The sequence below is a fragment of the Protopterus annectens genome, chromosome 14.part0 (genome assembly GCF_019279795.1).
Source record: "Protopterus annectens isolate FY-2018-M chromosome 14.part0, PAN1.0, whole genome shotgun sequence".
In the NCBI taxonomy this organism is placed as follows: domain Eukaryota; kingdom Metazoa; phylum Chordata; order Ceratodontiformes; family Protopteridae; genus Protopterus; species Protopterus annectens.
Window position 1 is genome coordinate 266,746,173 of NC_056748.1, and position 15,215 is coordinate 266,761,387.

Sequence of the window (15,215 nt, forward strand, 5' to 3'; positions counted from 1 at the left end):
CCTAGGCTGACACAAAAGGTTGGTGAGTGTCTGTGAGTAAAAAAGAGAAGCAGGAAGACATTCACCTAAAGTAACAAATGGGAAGTGAAATAAAATGAGTTTTAAAATTCATGGCTGAACCATGTAAATGTTGTGTGTGTGTGTGTGTCTGTATGGGTCTTCCAGGTGAAACTGACGTGTGAGTGCATGCATAAACACAGTCAAGCTCTGTGCTAGCTCTACATCTTGGTATGCTGGACAGGTGTGAGCTGTGCATGGTAGAGGTGGCAGTTCATCAGTGTAGCACCTGACCATGAGAAATGGCTCTGCCAGGAGTTGCACTGGCACATTCACACCCATGGTCAGATGCCCTGCTGCTACCTAAATGTGAATAATGAAAAGGGTTAAAAAAATACAGCACGGACAGTCCGAAGCAAAAACAAACCCAGTTTATTGCAAAGTACATCCACACAAGCATCAAAACATGACTAAGCACTTTCACCTTCCATAGGAATCATCAGTGTCATGTTACAAACACAAATCGCACCTTTTACAGCCAACCCTCCATGAAACTTCCTTTCATTAAAATAACATTATAACAATCTTAACCTTGACTGCAAGGTTTAATTTTGTAAAAATATTAACACTTTTTCTAACAATATTGTTTTTTAAATAATATACAACACTGATAGTTAGTTTAACTATAGGAATTGTTTATGGCTGTTTAACGTTGTTATAATGTTAATTTAATGACAGAAAGTTACGTGGAGGGTTGGCTATAAAAGGTGAAATTTGTGTTTGTAACATGACTCTGATGATGAAGGTGAAAGCTCTTAGTCATGTTTTGATGTTTGTGTGCATGTACTTTGCAATAAACTGGGTTCATTTGTACTCCAGACTGTCCGTCGTGTATTTTTTTTTTTTTTTACTCAAAAAAGTTTTTTTATTGATTTTTCATTAAGATATATCATATAGACTGAGCGGTGGTGCAGCGGTAGCATTGTTGCCTCACAGCAAGAGGTTCTCCCGTTCAATTCTCGGCTCGAGCGCATTCTGTGTGGAGTCTGCATGTTCTCCCCGCAGTCGAGTGGCGTTCGAAAGACATGTGTGAAATGGGCGTGCCTTCATTAAAGGTTGGGCATTGAGCTGGCACCTCAGCACCATAAAAATCTACTGCTAATCATTAGCGGACTGGAGTTCCGCTGTGGTGACCCCTAATCGGGAAAAGCCAAAAGAAGAACATATAACTTACTACATAATGACTAGTAATTAAAACAAAGTAATTATGTACAATATTTACAATGGCCTGAAAATTAATTACAGCGTTTTCCAAATTAATCAAGCTGATATCATATAAAAAAGAAAGAATGTTTTCCAATCTTCTTTTTTACAATTATGAGGTGTCTGGGTTCAAATTTAATGTCTCAATGAGATTAAATATTTTCTTCCATGGAGTGTTGCTCCATTTCTTGAAAATAATCCTTAGTTCCCTTACTTTGGTTTCCATCGATGCTTTTTCCTTCAGTAGTGTTAAAAATTCCTCAAAAGATGGTTCAATATTAGATTTCCATTTCCTAGAGATAAATTTCCTAGCATTTGCTAGTATATTCCAAAGTAGATATAAATTGTTATTATTCAAATCCAAATTCTCATTTTCATTCAATAATATTAAAGATTTGGATAACACAAATGAATCTGAAAATATAGCTTGTAGGAAGTTGTTAATATCGTCCCAGATTTTTTAAACTTTTATACAATCATGAAAGCTGTGTATCCAATCTGCTTTACACATTTCTAAACATCTCCAGCAGGTGACACTATTAGAAGAATTAAATTTGGCTAATTTATTAGGTGTATAAAATGATCTATGCAGAAATTTCCATGTATAGTTTCTCCAGAATTGCATGTTAGATGTTAATTTAAAAGAATATAACATTTTAGCTTTATTTTCCGTGGATAAAGTTATTGCATGACCTTTAGTGATAAAGTTCCAAAACTTCTGATAGTTTTAACTTTATAATTTATTAATATTTTATATAATTTCGAAGTTATGTTTTTCCAATTTTGATTATTATAAATTATTTTATTCAGATATTTTATAATTTTAGGTCTTTCTTTAAAAGAAGAATTATTGATTATTCTGCATAGATCCTGTGTGTATAGTAATACACTTTGAAGTATAAGCCAGTCTGATGAGGAGAGATCATATGTTTTTACGGTCTATATCACTTAATGGAATGCGTGAATATCGAATGCTCACATGAGCAAATATTCACGAACTTGAAGTTTATGAATTTTCTTTGCTGTACAGTGACAATCGGGATTTTTGCCCTTTCCTCACTATAGTGCGATCTCTGAGTAGGAATATATATTTAGCGGGGGGGCACATACAATGCAGTTTTAGTACATGAATATTCGCTCATGTGAGTGTTCGATATTCCTGTATTTGAAGTGATACAGATGCTGTTTTTATTATATGTTGACCATCTACAACCTTTTGATTATTAATACATTGTTGCCAACAAGTAAATTGTTTTGCTTCCCAAGCAGTGAAGGTCATTCTATGTATCTTATTATGAAAGTTTTTTGTAACACTAAAGGGATATAACAATTTTATCCAAAGTTTTATGTCTGTGTTACAATTTATAATTTATTTAAATGAGTTAAACATGTCATTTATGATTTTTAATTTAATAGGTTTTGTTAGATTATATTGGAAACTAACACAGAAAATATACCATGGTTTATTAATGTGATCATCTAGCATTAGATTTTTTAATATAGCATTTTAATTTATATGAATGATAGCATGTAGTGTTTTCCAATTGGAAGAATAATTTGGATCTATCCAGTTTATAATGATTCTAAAAATAGTGGCCTTAGTGTACGTTTCTATATATGAAAAGTTAATCCCTCCTCGTTCCCATGGTCTGATGTCATGTGTAAGAGCTATTCTGTTTTTGTTGGGATACCAAAGAAATTTTAATAGTAATGTGTTTATTTCTTTCAAAAAGTGTTTATCTGGTATCACAGGAATAGCTTGTGTTATATATAAAAAATTGGGGAGTAGTATCATCTTTATTAGTTGCAACCTATCTTCCAAAGTTAAATACATTCTGTTCCACTTTGCTACATTAGTCTTTATTGTGTTTATAATATTATTATAATTTGTAATTAGGGTTTCCTCTGTGTTTATACCTAAGATTATACCTAAATATTTTAATCTGGAAACTTGTTTGCCAATTATTTGATTGTCTTCTATCAGAAAATTACTTTTTCTATTCAATATGAAAAAATTTGATTTTGTTTTATTAAAATGTAATCCTAAGATAAAATAAAAATTTTCAACCTGTGTATCCATTTCTTTTAAAGATTTTTTGATCTGGTCGGGGTGAGTAGTATGTCATCTGCAAACAGCATAATTTGGGAATTGTATTGTCAATATATATTTATATCTTCTATTTTGGGATTGCTGAGTACTGAAGTTGCAAAAATTTTGATAGCTGATGCAAATAATAATGGAGACATAGGACAACCTTGTTTTGTACCTGTTGTTAGTTCTATGGACTCAGAAGTAAAAGGACCTAATTTTACATTTGCTAAATTATTTCCATAAATATTCTTTATCAATGAAATAAAAGGATGAGGAAAATCATAGAGTTCCAATATTTTAAATAAGCAATCCCATTCTAAGAAATAGAAATCTTTCTCTATATCCAATGCAATTAGTAGGGCCTCTTGATTTTCTCTATTTAGAAAGTCAGTAAGGGTTAATATTATTTGTATATTATCATAGGTGTGCCTGTTATATATGAAACCTGTTTGATCTTCATTTATAATTTCTATCAGATTTTTTGATTCTGTTGACTAAAATAGCCATAAAGATTTTATAATCATTATTCTGTAGATATATTGCTCTGTAAGAACTACATTGTGTTGGAACTTTTTTTTCTTTTGTTATAGGAGTGATTAATGAATATCTCCAAGAAGGTGGCATTATATTTTGTGTTTGGACTTCAAGTAAGGCTTTATGAAAGATTGAGGTTATGGATGATGGAAAGATTTTGTATATTTCAATTGTAATACAATCAATCCGTAGGGCTTTATTATTTTTACTTTCTTTAATTTTCTCTATAACTTCATTATGTGAAATTTGTTTTTGGATTTCTAATTTTAACTTCTCTGGTATTTTTTTTATTTGTATTGAAGTTTTATTCTAGACTTAAATTAGTTGTTTGATTTTTATCAGTTTTATAGTGTTCATTATAATAATATTTGAACACATCTAAAATATCAGTTATATCTGATACTTTTTTGTTCTTTTCCCCTTCATAAATGATGTTAGTGATATTTGCTCTAGATTGCATTCTGACTCTCACTGCTAGATTGTGTATATGTCTAGGAGATACAGAATATGAATTTAGTTTTAATTTTTCTAATGCCAGATTAGTTTTATGAGTTAAAATTTCATTATATTTTTATTTAGTTCAATTTTCTTTTTATTAATATTTTATTAGATCATTATTATTTATCTTTAAGAGTTGATTTTGTATGCTATGTAGTCCCAATTCCCATTCTTTTGATTTATTTTTAAACCATGTAAGGATTTTACCATATATGTAGGCTTTTAAAGTATCCCATATCATAACTATGTTAAGCTCTTCAGTATAGTTAGTATCTAAAAAAATTGTAGCTCTGTAAGTTACCAAGGTTTAAATTCTTTCAATTTTGTGATGTAAGCTAGTATCCTTGTCATATGCATTAGTTTCTTGATGTCAACTTGCATTTTAAGAATAAGTGCTCTATAAGCTATGGAAAGGATCATCATGGACCTCATAAATAAAGATATTGGGGACCTACAGACACTGGATCCTACCCAGTTCAGCTTTGTTAAGGGCAGATCCTGCCTCTTAAACCTGGTTGATTTCTTTAAACAGTCACCAAGGCCATTGACGAGGGGAAGGTGGTCCACACAGCCTACCTGGACCTCGCAAAAGCCTTCGATACAATACCCCACTTGGGCATTATAGATAAGCTCACCAGCTTAAATATAAACCCCTATATCACTAGATGGGTTGCAAACCGGCTCAAGGACAGAACCCACATGGTTAGAATTGCTGGAGCCATGTCAGACTCCAAACCAGTTACAAGTGGCATCCCACAAGGATCAGTCCTGGGACCTCTCTTGTTCGGTAAATATTTCTTGGAGGTACAGGCCAACACGGAAGGACTGTGGCTGACCAAGTTCGCAGATGACTGCAAACTGGGTGCCATAATTGACTCTCCAGCCGACACAAGCATCCTCCAAAAGGGCCTCATAGAAACAGACAACTGGTGCCAGAAACATGGTCTCAAGCTAAACGCCAAAAAGTGTATAGTCATCCCCTTTGGCAAAAACAAAGTGCCCACAAATTACCACATAGGTGGTAATCCATTAAGTACAGAAGAAGTAATTAGGGACCTGGGGACCCAAGTTGATAGCAATCTCTCATTTGACAACCACGTGGCCAAAGTGGTTAGAAAAACATTTTATATAGCCCACCTAATCATGAAGGGATTCACATCTAGATCAGGGAGGTCATCGTGCCTCTTAACTCATCCCTCATCAGGCCCATAATTGAGTACAATGCCCCTTTTGGGATGTACCTTACCAGACACCTGCAGCAACTGGAAAGACCCCAAAAGTACTTCACCAAGAGGATCAAAGGGCTCAAACAGATGCCATATGCTGCCCGGTTAAAGAAACTCCAGCTCTACTCAGTGGCATACCGCCTGCTCAGAGGCGATCTGTGCCTGACGTATAAAGCCATGTCCAACCCGGAATTAATGGACATACTGCACCTCAGAAAATCCAAATCCCATCAAGCTACGCTCGAGAGACTTGAACCTCAGCACTGAAATAAATAGGACATGCTGGAGGGACAGATTCATAACCCAGAGGCTCCCTTCACTCTGGAATAAAATCCCAGTCCAGGTTAGGCAGAGTCCCTCATTGACTCTCTTCAAGAGGAATCTTGATGAGTGGATGGGAGATCGTAGGTTTACCCTGGGTATCACTTCTGTGTCACTGTTAGACAGAGGCACAGTATACTAACCTTGAAAAAGGGCATAGCAAAATTAATTTAAAATGGGTGGCGAAAGCCAAACACACTATGGCTAGGCTTATAAATGCCCTAGGGCAGATAGCCTAGTATGAACCTATGAACCTATGATCTGATAGGAGACATGGAATTATTGAAAAAGTATTTATTTTTGTGCTAAGGTCTTGAGATATATAGATTTTTATCTATTCTTGTTTGGGTGTCAAATCTATGATCATGATGGGAAAATAATAGAGAGTTATTTTCTTTAAATTTAAATGTGTCTATTATGGTTTTCATTCCACTTTACGAGCTGTTTTGCTAAAGGAATAATATGAAGGTTTTTCTTATTGTTGGTCTCAGAGTTATCTAGAATATAATTAAAATCTCCATCTATTATCAAACTGCCCTTATACATTTTGCTGATAAGATCTAAATGTTTTAATTGTCCCTGTTCCTATGCCTGAAACCAGTATAAGTTTACTAGAGTCCAAATTCTGTTATTGAATGTTATTATAAAAATTGTTATGAGTCCTTCTTTGTCTTCATAGTTATATAGGATTTGAGAGTTAATATTTTTCCCATAGGATCATTACTCCTCTAGTTTTCATTTTATATGAGGAATAAGCTAACATTAAATACTCGTTTGGGTTCCATAAATGCTTGTCATTTATTTTAAAATGAGTCTCTTGAAGAAAAAACACTTGTGCTTTATTTAGTTTTAAATATTTTAATAAATCTTCTCTTTTCTTTGGATTATTCAATCCATTAGTGTTTAAGGAGAGTAGTGTCAAATCCATATGTTTTGCTAGAATTAAATTTTACTAATACATATGTTAATACCCAGACCTCTTTCATAACATTTTAGTTGAGATGAATTTTCATTTCTACAAATCTTGATCAGATTGGATTTCTGTTTAAAAACATTTATATTGAAGTTCAGTTCAGGCCATAAAAGAAAAATAAAACGTAACATGAAAACAATCATATTCATCAATATAATCCAAAATTTCAATAATTCATTAATCACACATGGAATGGTATACATTCCTAATCTGATAGATAAAAAAATCTATCAGATTATCCCTCATGTCTTAACAGACAATTCCTTTGTGCTCCATATTTAATTCATTGGAGATTTTTTTGTTTTATGAAAGTAAATCAATATTTAATTGTACATGTTAAATTTTTAACTTTTCGAATTATTCTAACTGCATGAGGTGTTTTGTTCTTATATTTCAATTTTTATTCCTTTTTCCCCATATAAATTACAATAAATGTTTCACTTACAACTCAAACACTGTTATAATACATTCATCATTCTATGCTAACTCACTATTAATGTACACTCAACTAATTTTCATATTGTATGAGTTTTGTCACATTATATATGAAAATCAAATCAAATAGAAGTGAATGAGAATTACCATAACATAGATTCATAGATAATCTTTTTTCCCCTCTTTTTTGTATCAAATTAAAAATTCAAGTATGTACATTTCAGAAAATGCTTTGTCATTTTTGTAACTTTTTTCTTAAAAACATATTCCTTTCAATTATTTTAATATTTATCTAAAACTACGTTTTAACCACTGAGGTACAGTTGGTATTTTTTTTCCTGTTTATACCATAAAATGTGTTCATGTAATTATATTTGTTATATCCCTTGTCTAATTTTCAAAACAGTAAGTATATTATCATTGGTATTTAGGTTTTGTTTTTGCTTTATTATTTTGTTCTGAGTGTCAAATGTAGTTATTACTAGAGTTTTTCTCACCAGGCCTCTGCTGAAAAGTGGATTTCCAATGTCGGACTTTCCCAGTAAACAAATGCAAAAAATAAATAAATGGACCTTGGCACAGGTGGCCTCATTTATACTGCAGTCTTACTTTCCATGTGTATGTGATATAGTGTGCCCATGTCCACAGCTGGACAGTGTACTGTCTTGCCTTTGTGCTTAGCTGCACTATACACTCCAGTACTCATTATTTGTTCATATTGCTGCCATGTACCCTTCTGTCGAACCTGCATTCTTGAGGATCATTACCAGTTGTCTTGTCTGCTGCCAATATGCCTATATGGCATCTCCACTAGTACCCACTGTTCTCATTGTAGTCCCATTCCTATGCTGCTTATTGTATCATTGTCTCCCACAGCATGGCAGACACACAGTTTGTCAAACTCCAATAGTTTTCACACCTTTATTATAATGCCAATGAGATTGTTTAGAATGGTCATCTATGAAATGGTGTTATAATGTGATGCATTAACAACCACTTTCAAAAACACTATGTGTATCCTTGCTTATTCAGTGGCTGAGAGATTTTATGGACAGTCTGTTAATGCATGGACCTTGTAAAGTTTGTAACATGCACAGCCTATCTATGCACAGACCCTGCAAAGCCCATAACATGGACCGTCCATCCATTCACAGACCCCATAAAGTCCGCAACACTGCCAGACAATGCTACGATGCTTTACAGTGTTCACCCCTGTGGCCAGACAATGCATATCAAGTGATTTCCTTAATATGGAGTTGCACACATGAGGCATTTCTTGCCATTATAATGACTATGATATGCTAAGATGCAGCCTGTTCCCCAGCATGATGATGGTATGTCTATCTTGACACATTTGTAATCAACACAGAGCTTAATTGTGCTAAAACTTCTACAGTATATAGCTCAGAGCTTCAACGCTCTGAAGCTTTCTGAAAAAATTACATGGAAAAGGAATGCATTGATTTTGGAAATGCACTCCTTAAATTTAAATTAATTTCTCAACTGCTAACCAGTACAGAGCTCTAGCTAACTTGTTTGAAGTTTGTCTTCTTGTAAAAAATAAAAGATGCACTTTATCAAAAAAAAAAAGTCTTAATATGGCCTTGGCTGCTCTCGCTTTCTGTTTTTGTTAATGGGATATTTTCACTTTGTCATTCTGCCCTACTTTTTTTTCCAATGGACTTTCCGGATTCATATTTTAAAGGTCACGGCTGGAGATGTGGTAAGATGTTGCCTCAGAAGGACTGACATATAGCATGCTTCTTTTAACTGATTTTTTTTTTTAACGGCCAACACTAAGCGACCCATTTCAAGTTTGTCAAGTCAATTTATCTTTAACGCTCTATATTTATACTGCTACAAGGCATTTGTAATATTATAATACTACACAATAATAATAATAATTAATTATAATGCTACAAAAGCTCTATTTTATATGATCTGAACAGGAACTATAGTCTTCTTCTTTTTTTTTTTTAGGTTATTCATTCAGAAGCGCACATTTCTTTCATGTGGAGAATATTAACTACACATAGCTTCCCATTAAAACATTTGTCCTTTGATTGAGTTTGATAGTCATTTTCAGTAGATAATGACATCAGTCTGCATTCTATCTTTATGTTACCACAAGACCATTACTTTGTGACAGTCTACTTTTATCATATAGTATTTAACATTCTGACAAGTGTTCTTTTAGGTTACATATGCTTGATCTAAGTAAAATCATCTTATGTAAACCATTTACTTTCTGTTAGATGAATAGCTACTTATTAGTTTCAGACAAAAGCACACATACACGTACATTCACATACACATACATACAAATACTCATGCACATATGCTAGGGAAGACACAAAACAATAATCTATGATGATGGTTATTTCTATTCCTGGACTTATAGTATTACTTTAGATATATTTTATAATATATTAAATTCATTAAAAACATTCCTGTGTCTTTGTCAATTAAAACGAATATATTAGTATATATATGTTTCAGAGGGGTTCCATACACTAGATCAAATTTTCACTAATTCGAAATAGTGCATGGAATGCTCACTGCAGCGAAAGTGCACTTAATCGAAAGTGCACTTACACGAAGTTCAGTACAACAAACGGGTGTTGTACCGAACTTCCGTGCAGTACTCACAGACCTTAGGGTTAGGGCACAGGTCATAGTAAGGGGATAGCCCGTACCATGACCAGTGCCCTAACCCTAAGGTCCGTGATGACTGCAGCGCAGTGAAGGACATAGCAATGCCCTCCACTATGATGCAATAGTCATGAACCTTAGGGTTAGGGCATGGGTTAGGGTAAGGGGATAGCTTTACTAACTATCCCCTTACCCTAACCCGTGCCCTAACCCTAAGGTCCATGACTATCGCACCATAGTGGAGGACATAGCTTGTTTTTTATGTCCTACACTGTGCTGCGGTGTTTTCAGTGAAGTGCACTTACGCAAAAGTTCACTTTCGTTAAAGTGAACTTTCGCAGAAGTGAGGCTTCCTATTACAAGTTCGAAGTAGTGAACGTTCGTTCTTGTAATAGGAATCTGTTTCAGAGTCCTTTAATTCTATCTCAAGCTTTAGTAGATTCTTTGAGAGAGTTGATGGATGCTATATTTTTGGATTCAGTCCTTTGTTTCTTCTTTTTTACATCAGTCCAGGGTTTTTTTTCGGAGATCTTTTTAGAGAAGTGGATGATGCCCAGTTCATTTCTTCAGGAATTGTGACTATGTTGTTGTTTTTGATAAAGGAAGATGCTTCTTTAATGTTGCTAAGGTTCTCATCTCACTTAGGTGAAAAATTTTGATTTTTGTTGGATAAGCTAGTTGAGCCCTTATTTTGTTTTGTTTAAGTAGTTTCACCAGTGGCCAGGTTTTTTTCCTTAAATCCAATACTCTGGTAGAATAGTCATTGTCAAATCTGATTTGACTTTGTTTATATTTTAATGGAATTCTCCTCCAAGCAGATTTAAGAGCCAGTTCTTTATCAATATAAGATAAAAACTTTACTACTACTGATCTAGGAGGCACAGTAGGAGAGGAGGGAATTGGCTTTCCTATGGCTCTATGGGCTCTTTCTATACAACTGGAGAATCCTTCTTTTAAGTCTAGTATTTCAGGCAGCCATGAATTTAAGAATAAGATAATATCCTCACCTTCAGTTCCATCTGAAAGCCCAAAAATTCTCATGTTTATTCTCCTTTCTCTGTTTTCCAAATCATCTATCTTGTTGATTAGCCAGTTGTTTTGTTGTAACAGGAATTCACTGTGATTTTCTTTCTCTTTCAACTTCCCCTCTATGTCACATAGTCACATAGTGAAGTTTCAATGTCTGTTATTTTAGTTTGTTGTTGCTGGAGAACTTCTTTAAAAATCTCATTTTGTTTTTGACAGCTTTCCTTTAATTTTTCTAGGTTATCTTTGAAGCCATCCATTTTCAAGGACAATTCTTGTAGAGTGGAAGTCATCAGATGCATCTCCTTTCTCAGTGTAGTCTCAGAGTGGGTTTTCTTTGACTTACTCATTTCCACACAACAAGATTTTTCTCCAAGTAGGTTTAACAGGAAAATCTCAAAAATGATTCTTCAGTGTTGATATACTAGTATAGCTGATGTTTATATTTCAAGTTTTGTATTTTTTGACAGATAAAATTAATTGTTCCTGTTTTTTAAACTATTTCTTTGGAGCTCTGAAAAAGTGCTGCTATCAGCTGGCCATCTAGGCTCCATCAAGGAATTATTGGCCAACCTTAAAGGAAATGTGGAAAAAAGTACTAAAATGCCTGATATCTCTGCTTCTCATGTTGAATTACTTATGCTGCACACACCAATCTCAATTGAGGAAGCCTCTACATCTAGGAATTTGGTGACCGAAGCCCCCCCATTACAGACATAGATGGTGTATTCTGGGTTCATATAGTGAATTTCACATCATCTAATCAATCGGAAAGGAAGGAAAAGGGGACTTTAAACAACCAGTTAAGCCAGTGTGAATGGCTTTGTAAGCGATATAAGTCCCTTCAGCTCAATAACGAATTTTTGACAAAATCTGTGGCATTAAACCAGGTACCTACAGGTTTACGTATCTGGAAATACCCAGGAGGAACTGAATTTGGAACCACAATCCATAACGAACTTATGGAACTATTCAATAGAACTGGCATAGAAGTAATGAACATTATCAAGAGAGAAAACAAACGTAAGTTAATTAAATTACAGAAGGACATTGATGAAATTAATAACAGTATTGTTAATGATTTATTGTTTCCCTATACTGTTACATCTAATTATCAATGCATTTTCTCTGATTTAGATAAGTTTAAGGACAATACAATGAAAAAGCAACATAAAATTAACAGGGATACCAAGGATTATGCTGATAAAAAGATTTACCCTCTACCCCCTCCTGTAAGAAGACAAGAAGGTTTTGATACTGTTATAAATTATTCAGGTGGCCAGTGTGAAAATGACCCAGTGAAAAATGATATAAATCTTGATGTGAATGATGAATATTTTTTAGACCATTCACCCCAGTTGAGGCATTTGGAATGACTGTTGAACTGGGGAGGGCAGGGTTCATGGGGACATTCAAACAGACAAACGGTTTACAGAGAGGCAATTAAAAAGAGAGGGAGGGGGACAGGGAGATATTAAATGTTTCTTTAAATGTTTCACTGAATCAAATGTACTGTAATGATGATGTTTCTATGGATTTGGGAATACCCAATGCCTATGGCACTGAGGTCGTTGGTAGGCAAGGGTTTACCATATATAATCTGAGTGATTTACAAGTTCAGACTGTTCATTTTGATCTACTCAAGAGAGGGGTTTAATTTTGTACCCAAATACAAACTAGATGTAGCAAGTGTATTGATTAAACTAAAGTTATTTACAAGACAACTTAACCTGCGTTCATTTTTTTCTGGTCAGAAAAGATTGGGTAGTAATGATGACATTATCCTGAAATGTAGTAGTGTGTTTATTCCCCCAGTTAACCCCCTGGTGAATGCCTTTGACAGACTATATGAGGGAGAAATTAGAAAGATATGTGGTTCTAATGTAACCTTTTCTGACAACCTATCAAGTGAAGAAAGGGCATGTTTAAAAGAGCTAATTAATAACAAGGACTATAGGCTGATGAAACCTGACAAGGGGAGAGGGGTTGTTAAAATGTCGCACTTGGATTATGCATGCAGAATGTATGACATTCCTAATGACCCCACCACCTATGAAAGAGTTGCTGGGAATGAAAGTAATAGAGCCTACAGCAAAACTGATATGTGGCTTCATGATGCACTTCTTGATGGATTAATCAATAAGGTTGAATTTGATTATCTAACTAATATGACCCCCAGTATCCTGGCCATATTCGGTATACCAAAAATTCATAAGATCCATACAACCCCCTGTTTAGACCCATTGTGGCAGCCAGAGCATCATAAACTGAGCCACTGGCTGCCTATGTTGATCATTTTTCAAAAAAAGTTTTGAAGGGTTTTACATATGTGCTAAGGGATTCTTAGCACTGTCTTGAACTTTTAAGGGTGGTTGACATGAGAGAGAATTTTTTGTTTCTTACTATTGATGTTATAAATTTATTTTTCATTATACTGCAGGAAGCTGGTTTAGAATTGTATCATCAAAGTCTAAGAACAGAGGGAATTATTAGTGATGACAAAGTTAATTTCTTGGTTGACATGATGGATATTATTTTAAGAAATAAATTCCTTTTCTTTGAAGGTGAATTCTTTCTACAGATTGCAGGAGTAGTGATGGGTGCAAAGTGTGCACTGTTTTTTGCTAACCTGGTCCTGACAGAATGGGAGAAATGGTATGTTTTTTCCCTCTGCTCACTTGTCAAAAGGTACCATGTTTTTGAGGTTTTTGGATGACATTTTCATATTGTGGGTAGGTAATGAGGTTGAAGCCAAGGAATTTGTAGATTATTTGAAAACATTACTTGATATTCACCTTCAAATTGCATGCAACAAAGATCCACTTTTTGGATATTCAACTGGATAAAGAAATGGGTGACTTGAGATCAAGTATCTATAGGAATGAGACATACACAAATACACTTTTGCAATTTGACAGTTGTCATCCAGCACATCAAAAAAGAAGTGTAGTTAAGGGACAGATGGTGAGAATCTTGCTCTTAATTAGTGATGATTTATCATACCATCAAGAAATTAATAAACTTATAGGGATGTTCAAAACCAGGGGGTACCCCACATGATTTCTTCTTAGGATCAGGAATGAGGTTAACAAAGGTAGGACCACAAAATTTACACCTATTTTGAAAACAACAGATATGGTGGCTAAGGGTAGAAACCAGATGACCGTGGTAGTGACGTTATGGTCATAAAGTACAATCAGGTAACACCCCAATAATTAACTAAATTATACACAATTTAGGAAGGTGTATTTGATGCTGACCTTAAGTCAAAGCTAGGTTGCAGGCCCAAGGTAGCCTATAGTAAAGGAAGAAATATCAAGGAATTGTTGGAAATTCAGGATAAGAGAGTGGATAAGAACTATAGATCCCAAATGAGTAAATGTGGAGCTTGTAACTGGTGTAAGTTTATCAACAATGGACCTTATGTGGAAATTGTTGGTTACTATAGGAACCTCCAATGTCCAGGTCAGTGTAATTGTAACACAGACATGGTGGTCTATGTGGCAACATGTACAACCTGCCCAGGATTTTACGTGGGTAAAGCCACGAGGAAGTTGAGAGACAGGACAGCTGAGCACATTAGAGATATTAAGAACAGGAAAGCAAAGAGTGCTTTATATGTACATAGTACTACTTGCAACAGTTTTAAAAGGTTTATATTTTTTGTTATTGATCATGCCTTTAATGATGAAAGAGGAAGTGATCCTAAGTTGGACACTGAAATCAAGAAAACCAAGTGGCAGCTAAGATTAAATCCCAAAGTGGAACCGGCATTAATGAAAACATTTCTATTTCCTGTATTTTGAAACAAAACAGGAGAAAATGTCAGCTCAGAAATATTAATAAAATAAAGTGACAGGTGTATATTATGTATGTATGTAAGTATATATTTTTAATAAGTGTAATAATAAGGAGGGACAAGGTTGACTATATATATTTTTTAGTTAAATTTAATTTGTTCTTTATTCTTATGTTCTACCTGTATGGTATTTGTGTGTCTTAATGGTTTTAAGATATACTATTTAAATATGAGTGCAATGATTAATTTTGTAAAAATATTAACAATTCTTCTAACAATATTGTTTTTTTAAATAATATACAACATTGTTAGTTTAGCTATAGGAATTTTTTATGGCTGCTTAAGGCTGTTATAATGTTATTTTAATGGCAGGAAGTTACGTGGAGGGTTGACTATAAA